We start from the raw sequence: 14,312 nt of genomic DNA, 5'->3' as shown, positions 1-14,312 counted from the left end.
AGACCAGGGCTCAGTTTGCACCTCTTCTCATGAAGACACACTCCCGGCTAGATTGGCTTTTCCATGCTCTGCCCCGCATTCCTATACATTCAGCATGGGCTGTTAGATATTCCTGAAGTTCAGCGCTGGACTAGATCTGGAGCAAGGGGCTTGGGAAGCACATCCTCAGCCAGCCATGCTGCTGGAGCTGCAGCTGAGCCTGGGTTTCCCCCAATCCTGCGTCCTACCCACCAATGTGCCTGCCATAAAAAGCGAAGCCAGAGTCGCAAAATTCCCATGGAGGTTTCATGCTGCTGTGACTACACTGACATCAATGGAGCTACTCCTGATTTACACCACTGCAAGTGAGAGGAGAATCAGGCTTGTTCTGTTTGAAAAACTCCTGTGTAGAGGCAGGGCCTCTGATGACAACTGGCTTAGCTGAGACTAAAGCTGCTGGTGTAACAGAGCAGTCCCATTTCTCATCCTGCAGGTCCGGACCAGCTGAACATGTGGAATGGGTTTCCATTAAGATGTAGATTCCTGCTGCCATGGCAATGCTCTTGTAAATGCAAATCCTGGAGGGAAGGGTTGTTAAAGAGACCTGCATTCCTTTTTCTCACCTGGATTTGTGCTGGAAATGGCCCAACTTGATTATCATACACATTGTAAGGAGAGTGATCACTTTAGATAAGCTATTACCAGCAGGAGAGTGGGGTGGGAGGAGGTATTGTTTCATGGTCTCTGTGTATATAATGTCTTCTGCAGTTTCCACAGTATGCATCCGATGAAGTGAGCTGTAGCTCACGAAAGCTTATGCTCAAATAAATTGGTTAGTCTCTAAGGTGCCACAAGTACTCCTTTTCTTTTTGCAAGTAGTTTCAGCAACTCCTTAGTTGGTACAGAGAAGACTTTGCCCCTCCCTGAGCAGCTCCTGCCTTTGCAATATGATCTGCAGGTTTGCATAGATCTAGGATACCTGCCAGGAGCAATGAACTCAACCACCCTCTGCAGTGACTTTTCTCTGAATGTTCAGGCTTGTTTCCATTCAGATCATGGTCTTCCGACCCATAACCTAAAAGCTGGGAATGGCCAGTGTTGTGTTTCATGTTGCTCTGAGAAGCAGAAATCTGAATGGCTCCTGTGGCTGGAGGAAGAGTCAGAGTTTATCAAGTGTAAACCCTCACCCAGACTGGCACAGTCCAAGTGAGCTCCAGTAGAAGGTGCTGGCCAGGGGATTAAGACAAAGCATCACTGGCCGGTGAATGCAGAGGTGTGTGCATTGGCTGGTGGGAACCACAGTCCTGAACTCTAGTGTGCCTCTTGCATCCCACGCAAGCTAGGAGTACTGTGGAAACAGAGTGCCCAGAGCTGGGGGGAGATCCTCGCTGCACAGGCTGGAGGAGCAGGGAGTGCTGTGGGAGAAGCATGTTCAGCCTGGAGAGGTGCTGATGCGATCTGCACCTCGACACGCCCTGCTCAGCTACCAAGGGAAGTGAGGGCAGGGGTGTGAAAATCACAGAAATTCAGGGAGCCAGAAGAACCCCCAAAATGAAATATCTGGGCATTTCCATCTCAGGTGGGTGAGACTCAGCAGAGCAATGTAACGGGGACTGCGTCCTATGGGTCTGGACATTGCACAGCCCTTCGTCAGGGGCACCCAGAGCAGGTGCTGTTTGTCCATCGTGCACCCTGTGGGCTGCAAGAACGGGGCAAAACCAGGCTGAGCAAAGAGTTGCTGTGGGTGTTCTGTCAGCAGCAGGGTCCAGACTGGCAGAGGCATTAGGACAGGGCTTGTTTTTCTTGTATTCCTAATCCCTGGAGACAGCATTTGGAAGGAGGAAGGGAGCTTTCACCAGCACTACCCCACCACCTTTCTGCTGAACATGGGCTGTGGTTGACAATACCCTGCTTCCTTCGAACAGTGAATCACAAGGTTGCTGCCTGTCCAAAGTTCTGTGTGCAGAGCCCAGAGGCTCTGTAAACACAGTTCTTCTCCTTGGCAGTTCCGGGGACACTGACAACACAGGCCTGCGTGTTTACAACAGCCACCTGCCCATTGCACCAGAGAGGAACTAGCAGAATCAACTCCCTTCCAGCTACAGACCCTGTTCATGTTCAGAGATTGCTGTGAATGTGCCAGTCTCTGAGAGCAACCGACAGGTGGCGTGATTTTCAGAGGTGCTGAGCACGGATGTATTGACTTCAACTGGAACCGTGGGTACTCAGCATCCTGAGAATCAGGCCCCGACTGTAAAACACACCTGAGCTCACCAGCTTGTCATTTCCAAATGACCACCAGGTAGCGGTTCAGGCATGGGCATGGAACCTCCCCACCCCCCCACGCCCCCCAATTGCTAGACACATAACCACACTTTCAGAAGTGACCGCTGATTTGGGGATACGTTTGGGGCCTGATTTTCAGAGGTGCTGAGCACTAGGCATGGGTTTGGGGCTGTGGGTGTTCTGCACTTTCCAAAAATGGAGGCACCCAAAACCCAGAAGCCACTTTTGAAGATTTTGGCCTTAACACTATCCTGGACAAAGCCTTAGAAAATACACTTCAGGGGATACTCCTGCACTGGGTTCCAGGCAGAGGGGAGAGGTGATTAGCACTTTTCCATCTCTGCCTTCTGTGATGCTACAGCAACCAAGACCAACCTCCAAGAGACGCTCCCAGCCCTTGTAGGAATGATGGTGCAGCTATTTCTACTTATATCTTTAATGCTTTTTATTGCCTGCCAGGATGGGCTCCTCCCTAGCTAGGGCATATGACAAAGGGTGCCTCAAACAATGTGAGAGGCACCCTCTGCCTGCAGCACATTCATTACAATCCCTGAACCTGAGCTTTCTGCATCCTCCTGGACTGTGGCTGCCTCCAAAGCTAAGCAATAGCAACAGCCAAAGCAGGGCCAGCCAAGGCTGCTCCTGTGGGTAAGGCCCTGAACTAGGACTTGTGAGCTGTGGGTTCAATTGCTGCTAGGTCATACACTCCCAGGCATGGGCCAGTCAGAAGTTCCCAGCACCCACAACTGGGGCCTAGCCAGGTTTTCAGAACAGCTTCCTGCCGAAGACTGAACATGTGTGGAATGCCAGGGTCCAGCCTCTTAGTTAAGGAGTAGGTGAGGCTCTATGGAGCAAATACATATCACCCTAACTGTAAGGAATCATGACTCTTTTAAAGTAAACTGGATGTAAGATACTTCATGGACAAAGCTCCATGACAGCTCCCATTATTCTCCTCCAAGATGGCTGGAAAGTGCCAGGGTTGTAGTGCAAAGCTAATTAAGGAGACTGATGGCAGACAGCAGCCTACATGCCCCCGGCTTCCTCGGGAAGGATGCTGTCATTAGTGCGACCCATTATTGATATTTTTCTCATAACTATTCCCATATGAAATGGAGGGAGAAACCAATGAAATTAAAGGGAAAACCACCAACGAAAAATGAACGGCATGAATGCAGACAAAGGACTGCCTGGTTGCCATTCTAAGGGCTAGGAATTAGCCCTAGACTGGACTGCAGTTCAGGAGACTTGCTCATGGTGAATTGGCTAATCACTGTGTCAGATTTGGACATGGATCCAAGAGATAATTTGGAGATATGATATAACAGGCGGGCCCCACTCTTCAAATTCAATGGCTCTGATTGGCTGGGTGCATTCATTGTGTTGTGTGGCTTAGAGACGAGAACTCAGGGAACAATGATCAAGCAAAATGCCCACCCAGTACTGGCCCTAGGGGAAGAGTTCCATATTCTAGTCCTAGAAGAGGTCAGGAGCTGGAATTCATTCTCTGGGTTGGGAAATTTCTCCCAAGAATAGTATTTTTCTCAAGAAAAACAGTTCTTCAAAACAGGTTTCAGAGTAACAGCCGTGTTAGTCTGTATTCGCAAAAAGAAAAGGAGGACTTGTGGCACCTTAGAGACTAACCAATTTATCTGAGCATAAGCTTTCGTGAGCTACAGCTCACTTCATCGGATGCATTCAAAAAAGTCCCTGGTTTTATCATCAGTTTATTAAGTAGCTCTTTGCAGATTGCAGCCACTTCCTGATTTTACAAACTGAGGCCTTGACCCTCCTCCCATTGAAGTCAATGGTGTCATTCTCCTTTGCCTTGGCCCTTTGAGGACTCATTTACACCTGTTCAAAGTTGTTTTCAAACACAGCTATTTTGATTGGGTAGCATTTTACACTCACTTTATACAGGTGTGAGTGACCACACAAAATACAAGGCCGTGGAGAATCAGGTCTGTGGAGTCCAATTTTTCAAGAGTCCAGGGCTAGATCTTCAAATGCTCAGCACCCACAGCTGGGGCCAGTTTTTCATATGTACTCTATACCAGTGTACTGAGCCCCTTTGGAAACCTGCTCCTAGACTGTAAATAACTAGATTAAAAATCATTCAAATGAGGGGCAGAAGACAGATTTGGGAAAAGAAACATCTCCATTTGCGTGGGTTTGTTATCAAGCAGATTTGTTCTTGTTTTAACATAAACAATGTAAATGTAGTCAGCTTGCACTCCAATTAAGATGTGAGGGGGAAAAAAAACAATAACACAACACATGTATCCGGCATATGTGGGCAGAAATGAGTCCATTTAGGAAATAATATCGTAACGGAACTGTTATTTGGTCTGATTTTTCTTCACACTAGAACCTGCCACAAGCACTTATTTCTCAGGCTGCCTGATAAAGTGTGTAACTGCTAACGACAGGGACTCTGTGTGTGTGCAATGAGTAAAACAGACTGTACTGCCACTTTGTATGAAAACGAGCTGGCAGCAGCAACTGCTCAGAGCCAGGGGAGAACTCAGCAAGCAAAAGGTGCCAGATTAAAGAGCATCCCTTGTAGGGGATGGAGAGTTTGCAGAACTGATCATGGAATACAGCACCTCAAATCCAGCCCAAGTCTGTAGTGACCAAGCAGCAGCACCACGGGCCGCTCAGTACCATTCCTAGTGGCCAAGCATCCACAAATGCCACCACCTAATTTGGTGCTGATTTGTTGGTAAGCCCTCTGCTGAAATGCCTGTGAATGAATGAGGCACAAAGATGGAATGAGTGTCTGGAGGGCAGGGCAGGGAGAGGCACTGGCAAAGGAAGGTGAATGTGGGAGTCTTGCACTGCCACTGTCCATCTATAGCTGTTCTCTGGATAAACAGAGGATTCAGTCTCGTGGGCTACCAATTTCACCAGCACTAAATTCCCCCCGGGGGCTGATCTTGCACCGTACTCAAGGGGAGCAAGGTTCAGATCAGGGAATGTACTAATGATTTCTAATTGCACTGCTCTATGCAAGATGTAGCTTTCCAATTGTGCCACTAGATGGCACTCTTGTCTTTACCACCAATACCATCAGGCTAATAAGGCCACAGCAGGATAGACATATCCCAGGAGCGGTGATAACATAATCCATTCCATTCTTCGGAGTCAGCTCAGGACACAGATGGATTAACACAGACTTCATGATGTACCCTCAACCTAGAGAGAGGTGAAAGTGAGGGCCTCTGCTACAGGAGGATGGTGTTTATCTCTGAATACCCGACAGACATATTCCCCTGAGAGATTAACTGACCCTTCTCTGCACTCGGATGAATTGTTTGCATTGTATCTCAATTATACACATACAAACACAACTGCCCTGCTTATTTAATTCTAAACTTGCTTCCTAGAATAACAGGAGGAAGGCACCAGCCTTGTAGGCAAGCAGCAGACTTCCCTATCCCCTTAACTATAGCCCATTGCTGTATAAACAAATACTTATTTTCCTTCTTGGGACTGAGAACTATACAGGCATCTCAACATATAATGGCTGCAGACCTATAAGGCCCAACAACCTGTAAAACTACAGGAAACTGTATTGAGATCCAACCGCCGGATTCAGTGTGGGTTACCCCTAGAAGCTCTAGTTTCTCCCTGCAGGGCTGGGCTGCAGCCAACTGGTAGGGTTACCAGCCCTCAGGATTGTCCTGGCATCTCCAGGAATGAAAAGATTAATCTTTAATTAAAGATTATGTCATCTGAAGAAACCTCCAGGAATATGCCCGCCCAAAATTGGCAACCAGTTGAGACCTAATCAGTGTGGAATAGAGCAGAAGAATTACTTCTCCTGTCTTGCTTACAACACTCCTGTTAATACATCCCAGAAGGATGTTTGCTTTTTTTTGCAACAGCATTACACTGTTGACTCATACTTAGCTTGTGATCCACTATGACTCCCAGATCCCTTTCTGCAGTACTCCTTCCTAGGCAGTCATTTTCCATTTTGTATGTGTGCAACTGATTGTTCCTTCCTAAGTGAAGTACTTTACATTTGTCCTGATTGAGTTTCATCCTATTTACTTCAGACCATTTCTCCAGTTTGTCCAGATCATTTTGAATTTTAATGCTATCTTCCAAAGCACTTGCAACCCCTCCCATCTTGGTATTGTCCACAAACTTTACAAGTGTACTCTCTATGCCATTATCTAAATCATTGATGAAGATATTGAACAGAACCAGACCCAAAACTGATCCCTGAGGGACCCCACTCATTGTGTCCTTCCAGCATGATTGTGAACCACTGATAACTACTCTCTGGGAACAAGAACAGGAGTACTTGTGGCACCTTAGAGACCAACAAATTTATTTGAGCATAAGCTTTTGTGAGCTACAGCTCACTTCATCGGATGCATACTGTGGAAACTCTGTGGGAACTGTTTTCCAACCAGTTATGCACTTAAAGTAGCTCCATCTAGGTTGTATTTCCCTAGTTTGTTTATGAGAAGATCATGCGAGACAATATCCAAAGCCTTACTAAAGTCAAGATATTCCACATCTACAGCTTCCCCCATATTCACAAGGCTTGTTACCCTGTCAAAGAAAGCTATCAGGTTGCTTTGACATGATTTGTTCTTGACAAATCCATGCTGACTGCTACTTATCACCTTATTATCTTCTATATGTTTGCAAACTGATTGCTTAATTATTTGCTCCATTATGTTTCCAGGTACTGAAGTTAAGGTGACTGGTCTGTAATTTCCTGGGTTGGCCTTATTTCCCTTTTTATAGATGGGCACTGTGCCCCCTACAATTACTGATTACACCCGCTTGCGCAGCCAGAGGAAGAACATACACAGAGCATGAGTGATGTGATGCCATGGTGCTACTGTATGAGGTGGTGATGAGTGATCACTATGCTTAAAATGCTTGCAAGAGATCTGCATTATTCTGAGTCTGGTTCCAACTGACTGTGCATAAAAGCAAGAGCTTCACAGCCCACCCCCCAGACTCCCTGTCTGGGAACCACAGTCCTTAAAGGCACAGCCCCAATCCACTTTAGAGACAGGAAATGCAACTGACCATCTGCAAAACAGTGTAGTGGACCATCCATAAAGTGAACAAATTGAAAAAAGGTAAGGAAAAATAGAGAAGTCTCTCTGACCTTTCTTCATTATAGAAATCCTAGGGGTTATTTGTGACGACAGATAGAAGGAAATTTTCAGATGGAAATGTGGTTTTTAAGTTGACCGTATCCCACTGATTGAATTGCATTTCAACCATATGTTCAGCTCAGCATTTCTGCAGGGGAGATTATTGCTATACAAATCAAATATCATTTTAAAGGTAGCAACTTGGGCCTTTGGATGTGCACATAATATAATAATAAATTACAACTTCCTACACTCCAGATGCTGTTCCCCCCCCCCAGCTGCTCTATGAGAAACCCCCCCCCCCCCCAATCCCTTTGCCTGGATGGGTTTTAAGAAGAACTTTATTCAATGGCTGAGTCTTGAGTTTTCTTTCCCCTGTCCCCTGCTTTAGAAGTTGCATTCAATTTTAATTTTACATTTGGTTGCTATGGCGTGTTAATGACACGCGTCCGACGAGCTTCGGGCTGGTGCGTGGGGCCGGATGATGAGCCCTGGCGAGCGCGCTCTCGCTTTACCCCTGGACCAGGTACAGCAAGAGCAGCAGCACGGCCACATCTTCCCCAGCGCCCCGGGCTCTGGCTCACCCACCTTCCCCGCTGTGAAGGGCCTGGGTCAATGTCCTCCCACGTGGGAGCCAAGAACCCGCCCAGGGACAGAAGCCCCACCCCCTCCCCAGGCTGGCTCCTCCCACGTGAGCGGTCACGCTCTAGCCCCACCCCTTAGAGCGCGCGAGTTGTCGCCTCACCTCCTCCTATTGGCTCCTCCCCCTTCAGGTGCCAGCTCGTAGCCCCGCCCGCTGCTGCCTGTCACCTGGCCGGTCGGACGCCGCGCGCGGGGGGCGGGGCTCGCGGCTCCGCCGGCCTGTGCGCGCCCCGCAGCCGCCTGGGGCAGGGCCGCGGCCGGCAGGATGCGAGGAGCGGGGCGGCGGCGGCGCGGGGCGCTGCCCCTGCTGCTCTTGCTATGCGGGCTGTGCGCGGCCGGGGAGCCGCCCGGCGAGGCCTGCGCCGCGCCCTGCTCCTGCCGCCGCGGCCTGCTGGACTGCAGCCGCCTCCGCCTGCCGGGGGGGCCGGGCGCGGGCCGCCGGAGGATCCCGCCGCTGCCCGCCGGCACCACGGGCCTGTGAGTACGGGGGGGCCGTTGCTAGGGGCCCGTTGCTAAGGCGCCGGGCCCTGCCCCGCCTCCCTGCGCGCCAGGCCGCCCCGGCTGGGGGTCGCGGCGCCGCACAGCCCGGTCCCGGCGGGCCCCCTGGGGCGCGGCCCGCGGGGCTTCAGCCTGCCCGGCCCCGGCCCCGGCCCCGGCCCCGGCCGCGGCCGCGGCCGCCCCCAAGGCGCGGTGCCGGTGCCGGGCTCGCAGCCCCCGCCGCGGCGAGGCGCTGCCGTCACGGGGGCTGCCGGGCCGCCTCGCGGCGCCCCGTTATTCCCGCCCGCGGGCTCTGGGGCGGCGAAGTAGGTGAACTCGGCCGGTCCCTTGGGCCCTGAGGGCGGGGGCAAGGCCGAGCGGACGGAGCCGCCTGATGCCCCGGTCGCTGAGGTCTGGGGCATTAGCTGCCGGAGGGCCGGGCCCGTGCAGCGTGAAGGGAGGGTCCGACTCCGGCCGCCGCGAGGTGGGCGAGACGCTGTAGCGCTCGGCGGGCCTGCGGCAGCCGAGTCCGGACTGAACCTGTTCGCGGCTCTGGTGAGGCGGGCGGGGCGTGCTGAGCGCTCGGCCGGAGGCCGATTTCTGGCTGCACGTTAAGTGGAATAGGTCCGCTCTTAAAGCAGCTGGCTGTTTCTTTCCTTTTGATTGAAATGAAATAAACTTTAGTAAGCAGAATTTGTTCTGGGAAAGCATCCCTGTTCTATAGGGCTTCGTTTTCTGAAAGCTGTCATTTTCAGATGTGTCCTGCTTCTTGATCTTTATTTAGCCTGGAAATTGACTTTAAGTGACAGCTAATCTTCCAAACTATATCATGAAACTGCAATTTTCTCTTGTAGAGTATGTACTACAGAATAGTTTAGCAATAGAAAGAGATGTCTTGAGGTAATGCTTTTGTAGAAACTGAACCATAATGTATGTAATCTGATATCTGGGGGAAAGGAAAGATATCATTGTATTGTTGCGGATGAGAAAGTGAATCTAATCATTAGTATTTTATTGGTATAAAGTGCAAATTTGCTTTCCTTGATTGCCAAGAGAGGTGTGTTGTGCAAAGTTTCTGGTTTTAGTCTGACGGAGAAAAGACTGGACGTTAGGAACCTAAATATCTTTGTGGATCTGGGCCCAAGTTTGAGGGGAAATAAACGCCATTAGCTGTGAAAGAATGGGCTGGCCCTATCGTGGACCAAAACACTGTCTCAATTTCCTGCTGTAGATTAGGCCCAGTTGTCTTATATTGGATTGATTAAAAAGAGAATTTAAATGCTCCAAACTGTTTAAAAACATCTTTCTTCCACGGTCCATGGTATGAGGTAATGACTTGATTTGAAATGCCAATTCTGATCCCAGTGGATTCTGCCCTTCATCTTCTGGAAAGAGAGAAACTGAGATTCATGCAGTTAACTTTTCAATATCACCTTGTAACCTGGGGTCCAGTGTAGTCCCCGTGAATATATTAGAAAGCTACTGGTCCTTTCTAAAGAATTGGATTTGACTTGTTCTTTGCCAGTTTATTTCTTCTCCCTGCACCTCCTGTGCTAGTTAGTGGTTGCAATTCAGTGGTGCTGCATGCACATGTTTTGTGAAGCTCTGAGATCCTGTGAGTTGTAGATTTAAAGGTATTATAGAAATGTAATTGACTTCTTTATTGGAACATCCTCTTTGGACATCTACAGATTTTAACGGGCAGCTAATATTGGGCACAGTGAAAATGTAACTGCTTAATTTTTTATTTGGCTAATCAAGGTATTTGCTAGTATCTGTGATTAGTTTAAAAGTGATAGTTTTAGGTAAGCCAAAAAGTGTCAAATTCCCCTGGTATAGCTTGTAAGAGTTTATAAATTTTCTATGAAGCTAGACAGATTATATGACTATATGAAATTTGCATGGATTTCACACTTCAGGTGGCAACATATGCAATCATAGGTGTGGTGTTGCAGTCATTTTGACTGTTCCACTCTATCTTCTTTCCTATCCTCTTTACTTCGTATAGAGATTTCCCCCTTTAATAAATTCTTCTCCAAGAGATGTCTCTGCCTGAACCATATGCTCCTTCACACCTGTCAGCTTTCCCCTAGTTTAAAAAATATCCTACAGTCTTTTCAATTTTACATGGCAGCAGTCTGGATCTGTTTGTGTTTGTGTTTTGTTTTTAGGTGGAGCCCATCTTTCCTGAATAGGATCCTCCTTTTCCCAAAAGTTGCTAATAAATCTAAAACTCTCCTCCCCACACCATAGTCTCCTCCAGGCATTTAGACCTTGCAATTCTGCCTGTCTTTCTGGCCCTGCATGTGGAGCTGTAAGCAGTTCAGAGGATGCTCCCATGGGAGCTCTTGGACTTCAATCTCTTATCTAGCAGCCTAAAGTTGGCTTCCAGGACTTTTCTCCTACCTCTCTCTATGTCACTGGTTCGTCTCCAGCACTGCACATCTGTCTAGATGTCTCTTGAGATCCACAACCTTTGCACCTGGCAGGCAATTTACTGTGCAGTTCTCCTGGTCATCACAAACCCAATTATCTATACTTCTAATGATCAAATCCCTAATTATTATTACCTGGATCTTCCTAATAACTAGGGTTCCCTCCCCAGGAGGGGTATCCTTAGTGGGAGAGGGTACCAGCACATCATCTTTAAGGAGGGTCCCAACTATGGGATGGTTTCCCTCCACTCCAGATTAATGTTCTCCTTCCACATGACTTTCATCCTCCTTAAAAGCACAGAATGTGTCAGACTGAGGGTGGGTGGGACTGCTCTGTTATGTCCTTGAAAGTTTCATCCTTAGACACCACTGTATTAAACATAAATACTAGTGATCTTTGCATAACACTTACTGCTATTTGGAAGAGAAAGGGTAAAGTCCCAGATCCACAAAAGTATTTAGGCTCCTAACTTTGATTGCAATCAGTGGATGTTAGGAACCTAAATACTTTTGTGGATCTGGGTCTGAGTTTGAGGGAAATCAAATGCCCTTGTGTATAAAAGAACGGGCAGGCCTTATCTTGGACCAAAACCGTCTCTGTGTATTTCCCTATGTAGATTAGGCCCAGTTGACTTGCATTGGATTGATGAAAGGAGAATTCAGATGCTCAAAACTGTTTAACATCCATTTGGAAGATAAATGCAAAACCCATATTCAGATATTTATAACTGGAATCCCAAGTTCTGAAATCCCATAGCTTATGTATATAGTCATAAACAAGAATTGCCTGTGAAAAGCTGTAGCTTTGGGAGGAAACAAGGATCTGAACTGTGAAAAGTAGGGCATGTCTCAGTTAACATGCTCTGTCTTCCGCTCACTACCCTGTAGGTGGGTAATGCAACACAAAAGGTATGTTCCCTCCTTGCCGTAAACAATAAGAACTGATAAAGGGAAGCTACAAAGTTGAATTCAGCACACAAATACAGCCTGCTAACCAGGCTATAAGATTTAACAAAGCTTGAAAACCTCTGCCAGTGTTATTTGGGAATGTCTTAACTCAGACTTTCTCCAAGGAAAGTCCTGAAGAAATCCCTGAAGAATAACTGTAGTTCATCAGGTAGCTAATCACAAAAACAAAACAAAAAACATCTGTTTTATTTAATGAGAGCAGATTTTCTAGCTTACGAAAGTACTTATGTCGTTCTCCAAGCAGATAAAGGGGTGTGTTTAAAACCTTCATACAGAATGCAATGGGAAGAAGTGTTGTTGGCTCCTTTGCAAGATTGTGCAATCTGACAAATGCTGTAAACAATAATTAAGTATATGTTCTCTGTTATGGTTTTCAGGAGTTTAGCGCAAAAAGCATCTGGGGTGGGGAACATAACTACTTCCACAACTACTCTAAATGTTCTTGGTCCAAACAAAAAGATATAAAGCACAAAAGCCATTTAATATTCAGTTATTTACCTGCATTGTTGTGTAAATTAAGAATTAAATCTCTTAACACGAAATAAATGTCAACACCCATGCACTTTGACATCAGTTCTGCCCCTTATTGCTTTAAAGGACCAAAAATTCTTATCTTATTCTTTGGGAAAAATTTATGCAAACTATTGGCAGATATAGCTTCCAGTAGGCTGCTTTTTTTTTTCTGGATAAGTGGGTGAGTCCTAAAATGTGGGCTTGTGATGAAGTGTTCAGAAAACCATCATTCCAAATGTTTCTCTTAGGACGTAAGGGAGGAAAAACATGGTTACCAATGATGCAATATCCCTAGTATTGATTAGATTCCACAGTTTGTGTGGAAGACAAGCACTAAAGCTAAAGATCTTTAAATCAGCATGTCCGGATAACTCTTACCAAAGAGCTTTAAAAGCTACTGGAGGAGCTGTAGGGACCATTTAGAACTCTCAGAACACTGGAGAAGTTCAAGAGGACTGGAAGAAAACTAACATTATGCCAGTATTTAAAAAGGATAAACAGGGTCAGCTACCTAGGCCTGATAGCCTATCTGGGGGGGGAATAATGAAATGGCAGATTCAGGACTCCATTAATCAATAATTAAGAGGGTAATGTCAATCAATGTGGATTTATGGGAAATAGTTTGATAAGATCTATCACATTTTGAGATTTGAAGTTTGATAAAAGGAATAGTATTGATTTAATATGCTTGGACTTCTGTAAGGCATTTAATTTGGTATCGTGCAGCACTTTGATTAAGAAACTAGAATGAGACAAAGTCTAGAGACCCATTTTTTCATGTTCTGTGTGTATATAAATCTCCTCACTGTATTTGCCACTGAATGCATCCGATGAAGTGAGCTGTAGCTCACAAAAGCTTATGCTCAAATCGGTTAGTCTCTAAGGTGCCACATGTACTCCTTTTCTTTTTGCGAATACAGACTAACACAGCTGCTTCTCTGAAACTAGACTAGAGATGACACACCTTAAATGAATTAAAAACTGGACAATGCAGTAATCTCACAATATAACTGCAAATGAGGAATCCTCATCAGGATAGTATGTTTCTAGTAGGGCCCTACACTATTTAATCAATGAGCTGGGACAAAATCATTACTGAAAGTTTGCAGATGACTCAAAGACTGAGGGAGTGATAAATAATGAAGACAGGTCGCTGCTCAGTAAACTGGGAGCAGGGTTTGGTTTTGTTTTTTTAAAGGGTTTTTTCAATTAATGCTGAGTAACATTTTTCAGCCAAAACGTTTTGGGAGAAAGATGCAGGTTTGGCAACACCAAAACATTTTGTGTATTTATCAGTTTCAGTGACTTGTTTGTCAGGAAAAAAGTAAATGTTATTTTGGATATATGTGTACATTTTTTTCAAAACACAATATTTTGATGTTTTTGGACTTGAAAGGAATTTCACTTCAAAATTTTTTTAATTGTATTAAAAATCAAGATATAAAAATAGTCAAAGCCAAAACATTTAGGTTTTTAAAATGAAACATTTTGTATGACCTGAAACACATTTTTTGACTCTTCAGTTAACTGAATTTTTTTAATTGTTTTTTTTAGTTCAGCTTGAAACAACTTATTTTAGAATTTTCAGAATTGCCAGCAAGCTAAAAAAATTGGTTCTTCTCACAGCTCTGGTTTCAGTGTGGCCAAATGCAAGGTCATATATAGGAACAGAGAATGTAGGCCATATGTACGGGGAGGGGGGAGATCAATCCTGGGACAGAGTCTGAAGAAGATGGAAGGGGGAGTCATGATGGATAAGCAGCTGAAGATGAGCTTCCAGTGTGACTCTGACTAAAAGGACTAACATCCAAGAATTATCTATAAATAGGGGACTATCAGATAGAAGCAGGGCGATCTTATTACCACTGTATGGCACTGGTGAAAC

This window comes from Natator depressus, chromosome 21 (genome assembly GCF_965152275.1).
Source record: "Natator depressus isolate rNatDep1 chromosome 21, rNatDep2.hap1, whole genome shotgun sequence".
In the NCBI taxonomy this organism is placed as follows: domain Eukaryota; kingdom Metazoa; phylum Chordata; order Testudines; family Cheloniidae; genus Natator; species Natator depressus.
Note: the sequence above shows the minus strand (reverse complement) of the source record.